Below are 7,383 nucleotides of genomic sequence, written 5' to 3' on the forward strand. Positions count from 1 at the left end.
CATGATGACAGAATTACAGTAAAAAACAAAACATCTAACCAAATCAAGAACACCCTTTAGCAGAGGAGTGTATGCCTGTCAAAGTCTACACAATCAAGAGACACCTTCACGACTGGAAAGCAGAGGATTTTTAGGAAGGTACAAACCGGTGATTAAGACCAGGAAGGTCAGATCAGACTTTGCAGTGCACATCTGCACCGTTCTGTAAAAGAAATCTTTGGACAGATGAAACAAACTGAAACAAATGTCGACTTGTAGAAGAGCAATGAGAAGAGAAAAATCTGGAGGAGTGAAACGGCTCATGGTTCAAAGCAGACCACATTATCTGTGTAACGCAGCAGCATTGTTGCATGTATGGGCACGTCATGCTGCCAGTGTAACCAGGTCACCAGTGTTTATTGATGATGTGACTGCTGATAAGTAAAAGGATGAAGTCTGACGTGTACAGAGGTAAACTCCAGGCTCAGGTTCAGCCAAATGCTGCAAAGCTGAAACTGAGTGCAGAGAGAACCACAAACAAGGAGCAGCTCAGGCCGACTGCAGTAAAGCCTGGCAGAGCAACTCCAGGGAGGAAGCAACATTTGGTGCTGACCATGGGTTCGAGGCTTTAGGCAGTCATTGACTGCAAAGTTTTGTCATCCACATATTAAAAAGAGTTTTTATATTTAAAATTATGTTTAGTCTGTCTCGTTAATTTTGATCTTCTAAAAATGGAGGACAATTTATAAAAAAGTCTGCCTTAAACAGTTTATGAAAAACAGTTCACTGTAGAGTTAAAGCTAAAAGTTGAATCACATAGTGATTGATTTACAATCCAGTGTGTCACTGCACCGAACAGTATAGAGGACACTTCCCTGGGTCATCCATCCCAAGCTATGGACAGGACACTAAAGAGTTGAAGACAGGTAGTGCAGGTAGCACAGAGTGGGTGGAGACGAGTGTTGTCCAGAACACTGAAGATGGGTTGTGGACTGCACTTCACGATGACAGGAACTCAAAGCATACCACCAAGGCAACAATGGAGTGGCTAAAGACCTCAGTCCTATGGAAAGAAGATGAAGTTGCCGGGGGTCAGCCAAGAACATAAAAGATTCAAAGAGTTCCTGGAAAGAGGGGTGGACCAGAATCCCTCCTGAGATGGGTGCAAACCTGGTGACCGAGCACAAGAAATGTTTTAAGCCTTTCTCAAGTATTAAGTCATGTTTTGCTTTGCAACCAAATACTTATTTATCTCAATGGCATTCAAATCCATTTATAACTTTTATGTAATATTTGGGTGATATTCCATCTCTCCTCATTAAAATCAAAGTACCATAAATATATAATATTCTAATAATAATACTGTTCATTTCTTTGTAAGTAAACAGTTGATTGTTTCCCTGTAAAGCATGTTAGTAACTTACTTTTAGATGTGCAGTTGTGGTTAAGCTGCTTTAGCTCTCAGCTGTACCTTCATATTCTAAAATGAGCAGACCATCCTTACTATCAGCATATAATTTACCTGAATTTGGGATTGTTCCCAACACCAATAATATTGCCAATATTAGCTAACAGTAGTACAGATTTTTTAGGGAAAGCCTACAATACATTTGCTGTGCCATCGTTTAGTGTATATGCATGTTAAGTTGTCATTTTCACTAGAAGAATTCAGGTTTATGTATGGCCAGAGACATTGTGTTGCTTCCTATAAAAAGAATGCACAATGAGCAAATCACTTTACATGTAGACGTGTAGATGTTACCAACAGAAAGTCTCTGAGACGGCCAACCCTGAGCAGTACACAGACTCTCGTGAGTCAAATCCTTACTGAATATAACGTGGCTCTGTTCTCTCTCTGGTATTCTTTACTACCGCTCAGTCTGGATTGTGACGGGATAAATCTGTGCTTCCCCATCCTCTTTAAAGTATTACTGTATGCTATGTGTGCAGTCAAAGTGCAAATTGTTTATACAGCTCTGCAATATTACCATATTTCTCCACAATATCTCCAGTTGGTGGTCGATTTCCTCCACTTTACTTTCATTGATTTCTTTCTTCAGAGATTACTTTCAGAAACATCCTCCAAGATTCTCCTTTTTTCTGCACAATCTTTGAATTATTTGGATATCGACTGGATTCCCACTGGACAAAAGAATTAGTCTTTGTTATAACAATATCACAGGTATAATATGCAGCCAGGAGCAGGGTTTAATCATGGTATAAAATGCAGATTAGAGACAGGCCTATTGTTTTTGGTTTGGTTTAGTTTGAATCAGGTGTAAATGTCTTAACTTCCACCAAATTAACAAACCTTTCACCTGTTTGGAAATGCCAGCAAAAGAAAAGTGTAATTTAAAAAAGTACGAGGATTCATTTCAAATATCTCATCTTCTATTTTCTGAAGAATGGCTTGTTTAGCATGTGGCTTAAAATAAACCAAGTCTGGACCCTAGATTGTCTTTGGTGTCTTGGTGGATGTTAAGAGGTTAACTGTGCTGTTGGGTTTTGTGTGTGTGTCAAGTCAACATGGTATGCAGGGTGCTCAGCTGCAGACAGGAAAGTACTGCAGAGGGTCATCAACACAGCCCAGAAGATCACTGGCTGCTCTCTGCCCAGCCTGGAGGTCACTGCAAACTCTCGGTACCTCAGCAGAGCTGGCAATATCATCAAGGACCACTCTCACCCCAGCAACCAACTGTTTGAACTATTACCGTCAGGCCGACGGTACAGGTCACATAAAACCAGGACAAACAGATTCAGGGATAGCTTCTTTCCCAGAGCTATCACCGTAGTAAATAAGCACAAAAACAATTGAACCTATTCCATACCGTCACTGTCATTATATTATGCTGCTATTCATACTGTCATCATATTAATGCTGCTATCCTGTATATATTGTACATACTATTGTTTGAGTACTTACGATTGTTTTTTTGTACTTTTTATATTTTACATTTATTATTGAAACTTGCACCAAGGGAGTGGCACTCCAATTTCGTTGTACTCTGTACAATGACAATAAAGGCTATTCTATTCTATTCTATTCTAAGTTGCTGTCATTATGAAGCAGCTAACTTCCGTTATCTATTGTAATTCCTCATTACAAGAGCGGCTTCTCCCATCCACCTTCAGACTGCTCAGCTGCTGCAGTGCTAATGTTAGCTATACTGTTGTTTCATGTGTTGAAATTATAACGGTCGCAAGGTGATGTGAAGGGGACCAGATGGGAAAAAGCCACACGAGCCTTCAGTCGTTTTTCAAAGCTTTGAATATATTCTTTTTTCCACGTGCAGAGGTTTAACATGTTCACCAGCGACACATCTAAAAATGAACAACCCAGCCTCTCAAAAAACCCGCCTTGAATAGATGCTGGTCATACCGCCACCAATAAAAGGTAAAAGATTTCCCCTAAAAACCTAAACAGTGAAACACTGCAGGTATTCTAACACACCTCACGTGTGTCTGATTACAAACACACCCCAGCTAAACAATATACAAACTAACTAAATCAAATCAAATAAATCCAATCAGCCTCTGCAAATAAGTCTTTTGAACTAATGTTGCTGTTTGCATGTGTTTCCACTCATTCCAAGTTTATTCTAATGTTGAGACGTTACCATATTTGGCCATATTTAGTAACTGTGAGATGGATAAGTGCACAGTACTAAACAGTGTAGGCTAAAGCTGAGGAAACCCTTTTATTTTTCAGATCATTCCAGTTAATTCTATTAGACCAGTGTTTACCATATCTGTGTTGAATCATCACATTTCTTTTCTTCTTTTCGTACAGCAAACTATCAGCTCTAGATGTATTACCACTCCTGGAGCCTCCTTTGTAGAGCATGCAGGAAGTAGAACATTAAGGAGATGACGGGCTACAGATTGTTTAATGCCTGATCTGGCTGTGATGTTTGCCTTCTCACTTCAACCTCCTCAGTGTTATTTCTCCAAAGGCTCAGGGCTGCAGTGCACATGTAAACAGCTACAATGTGAGACACAGCCATGTTTGTTTCTCCATCAAACCCACCCGAGTGTCAGCTGAACACTGGAAGAACAGAACTGAAGGAAATCTGAACATTTATACAAAGGCATTGACGTGGTCTGTGCCACCAGTCTGCTCAAGTTTGTTTGCTGCTGCAAACACCACCACTTCTTTATTCTTCGTGTCAGGAATGTTTGTTTATTTGAAAGTTCTCCTCCTTCTCTCTTCTGATAATCGGAAGGTTAGCGCTTTGATCCCTGGATGCTCCAGTGTGCTTGAATCAGTACCTTGGCACAAATACTGAACATCAATATGTTGATCTGAGTATGAATGTGTGTATGAAACATGTTGTATAAAGTGTTGTTATAAAGAGTAGAGAATACGGTCCATTTTATATTTACTCCGAGGGAGTTGTGGGCGCTGCAGGTGGAGCCTCTCGGCTTGACACCTGTTCTGCATTCGTTCGTGACCTTTCCACTTCACCTTTCTGGAGACCCCTCTGCCTGTCTCCTCGGAGTCATCTGCTCAGGAAACAAATTTCATTGCAAAATTTACAAGATCACCTTGGCCCTGACGAACCACTTCTTTCCTCTTAGGCACACACTCCTGCCGCGTGCTGGTAGAGAAACATGTCGGTCTCATCTTTTGTGCACACTTGTGTTTTGAACAAGGTAAAAATGTTACCACTCAAATATTAATGAGTGACTGACTGTGCTTTGGACAAACAGAGGAAATAAGAGATGAGAAGAAAAGTGCTTGTGTGCATGATGGAAACAGCGCTACATAAGAACCAGTCCATTTACAAACAGCTAACTGAGTCTGGGTCTTGCTTTGCAGCTCAGCACCCGGGCGCCTCGTAGTGGCTGAATAAACCATGAACTCCTCTGTATACCAAAGTGTTCTAGAGTCAAATGTGGGGCCGTCTGTCTGAGAACTAAAGCTTGGCTAAAAGTGGCTCATGCAACACGACAACGATCCCAAGCACAGCAGCAAATCAATAGGAGAACGGCTGAAAAAGACTAGTATTAACCCGATTCTTTTGTCCCCATGATAGAACAGAGAAAACCGACTCATAGTGGTTAAAACATTTATATTTCTTTTTATTCAATCATCTCCCGGAAGAGAGACCCCTGCAGAGCCCAAACGCCAGTTGCAGGATCTCTAACATTAGAATCATAAAGTGTGTCTCATAAAGGTTTTATTTTGGTACTTTACACGTCACAGTTTCAATGCAAACATTGCTTATAAGGCAAAGTTCCTCTTTTCTGTCTGGCTTTCTGTATTTATTAATATGCTGTACAGCTCCACACTTCCTGTTTTCAGTCTGGGTGAGCGCTTAGTTTGTGAGTCAAAAGTGGCCTTGCTCTACAAACCTTCATGATTAAAGTACATAAAACAATATAATAAGAAAATAAGGATACTGAGGATATATTAATTACATGACACTAGAATCAGAGTTGTGCAAACAAAGTCCAGACTTCAAACCTGACTGCAGTGCTGTGGCAGGAAGAGACAGGATGTAATATATAATGTGTTAATATTGATCTCATTTTAAAACCTGGTAATGACTAGAATATGTTTTCATTATGCTCTGATATAAAATCTTTGAACTGATGGAAGGTATTACTTTTTTTTTTTAGTTTCTCTGATTATTGATTATTTCCACCTGATCATTTTAAATAACATTTATAGCATGTTTTTGCTGTTGTTGTTTTTTGTTTGTTTGTTTGGTCTGAATTTGCTTTTACAGTTCCAGCTACAACATAATAGAAAGTTTAGCCGAATCAGCAGCTGCATCCATCCACTGTAACAAGGCAGCATTTAACTTTCTCCTCAGCTGCCTGGCAACAGCAGCCATGTTGTTAATACGAGTAATCAGGTAGCAGTTACAGAGAAAGCCAAAGATCCAAAGTAAGCAAACATGGAGGCAGAAAACAAACACAGGGGAAGCAAAAAGTCCCCAAACAGGTCAAAAGTCTCTAAACACGTCGAATAAACATCTACACAAATATGAGACAAGCTGAAATTACATGCATGAATCGCTGGAATACTTGACTACAGAAAATACTAAGTGGTGACATAATAGCACTTTGTCTTACATATATAAATATGAATAAATATAAAGTGGACAACGACCTAATTGTATTCAGCCGCTGCACCCAACTTTACGTTACAAAAAAGGGATGTGAAATAGAGACAACGGCGGTCGTGGCTCTTGTGAGAGTGAGAAGGTGCAGATTTCAGCAATTTCACACCTGCGAGTGAGAACAGGTGGCCATTACAGCTGGAAACACAAGACACCATCTGCTAATGAAGCTGGCCAGACAACAGCTGCTACTGTGGAAATGATCTACATGTCCTTTTGAGGTACACGGTAACTCAAGGTTTTTACAGGCTTCATTAAAAAAAGTTACTTTATTTCTATGAAAATGAAATATTACAGATGCTGGGCTTTCTTTGGTGGTGGTGGTGGTGGGGGGTTCATTTGTACTTGAAATGTACTTCATTCCTGCCCAATTTCGCAGTAAAGTGAGTAACAAAACTACTGTGTAACATAACTGTGACAACCATTCCTTTTTTGCTTTGGACACATTGTCATTGTGGGTCTACACTGAAGAATTAAAATATAAAACATGCAGAGTCTTGGGTGGAAGTCCTGTATCTGACCCCCCACCCCCTCAAGAACTTGAGAGTGACATGATATTGATCCCAGTCAATAAAGAAAGGCCAAAATACTACTAATAATAACAACAATAAAAGGATAATTACATGAAATATTACATCAGACATTGAAGAGACAGAGACCAAGAGTTCCCTCTAAGTCTAAGTCATGTTTACTGGTGAGTTTTGTTTGAAGATGGAAAGAAGCAGTTGAGCATCATTACCACAGCCTAGCCATTTTAAAGCACATCTCTAACTGTACTTTCTTCTTTGGTTCATCTGTACAATGTCATAATCTACTCTCTTGCCACAAGGCAGCAGCATTGATCTGCACTGAAATCCACCACCTCAGCAGCTTCATCCCATGCACACTTCACTCACAGGCAGCTCTAATCTTTTTCTGTATAATTCCATTGATTTGATTCACCCAGGAAAAATGAAGAGATTTGAAGGTACCCCTCATGACAAGCAGTTAGCAGACAGTTTGTCTTTTTTAGCTTAAATTAATGGTTGTTAGCTTTGAATTAGAGCTTTGATGCGTTATCGCCATATTGGGACGTTACAGTATGTTATGAGGAATCACTAAACAATGATTAAGAAGAATGTGACTGTAATTACTTACACAGCTACACTGAAATATATACTGGTTTGGCGCCTTTTCCCACTTAGAGTTGCTCATGGGTCCTTACATAAGTAAGTCCAAGCACTTGCAGTATTTTGGGTCATTAATTTGAAACATCATAAAAATAAACTTTAACTTT

This window comes from Astatotilapia calliptera, chromosome 14 (assembly GCF_964374335.1).
Source record: "Astatotilapia calliptera chromosome 14, fAstCal68.1, whole genome shotgun sequence".
Lineage (NCBI taxonomy): Eukaryota > Metazoa > Chordata > Actinopteri > Cichliformes > Cichlidae > Astatotilapia > Astatotilapia calliptera.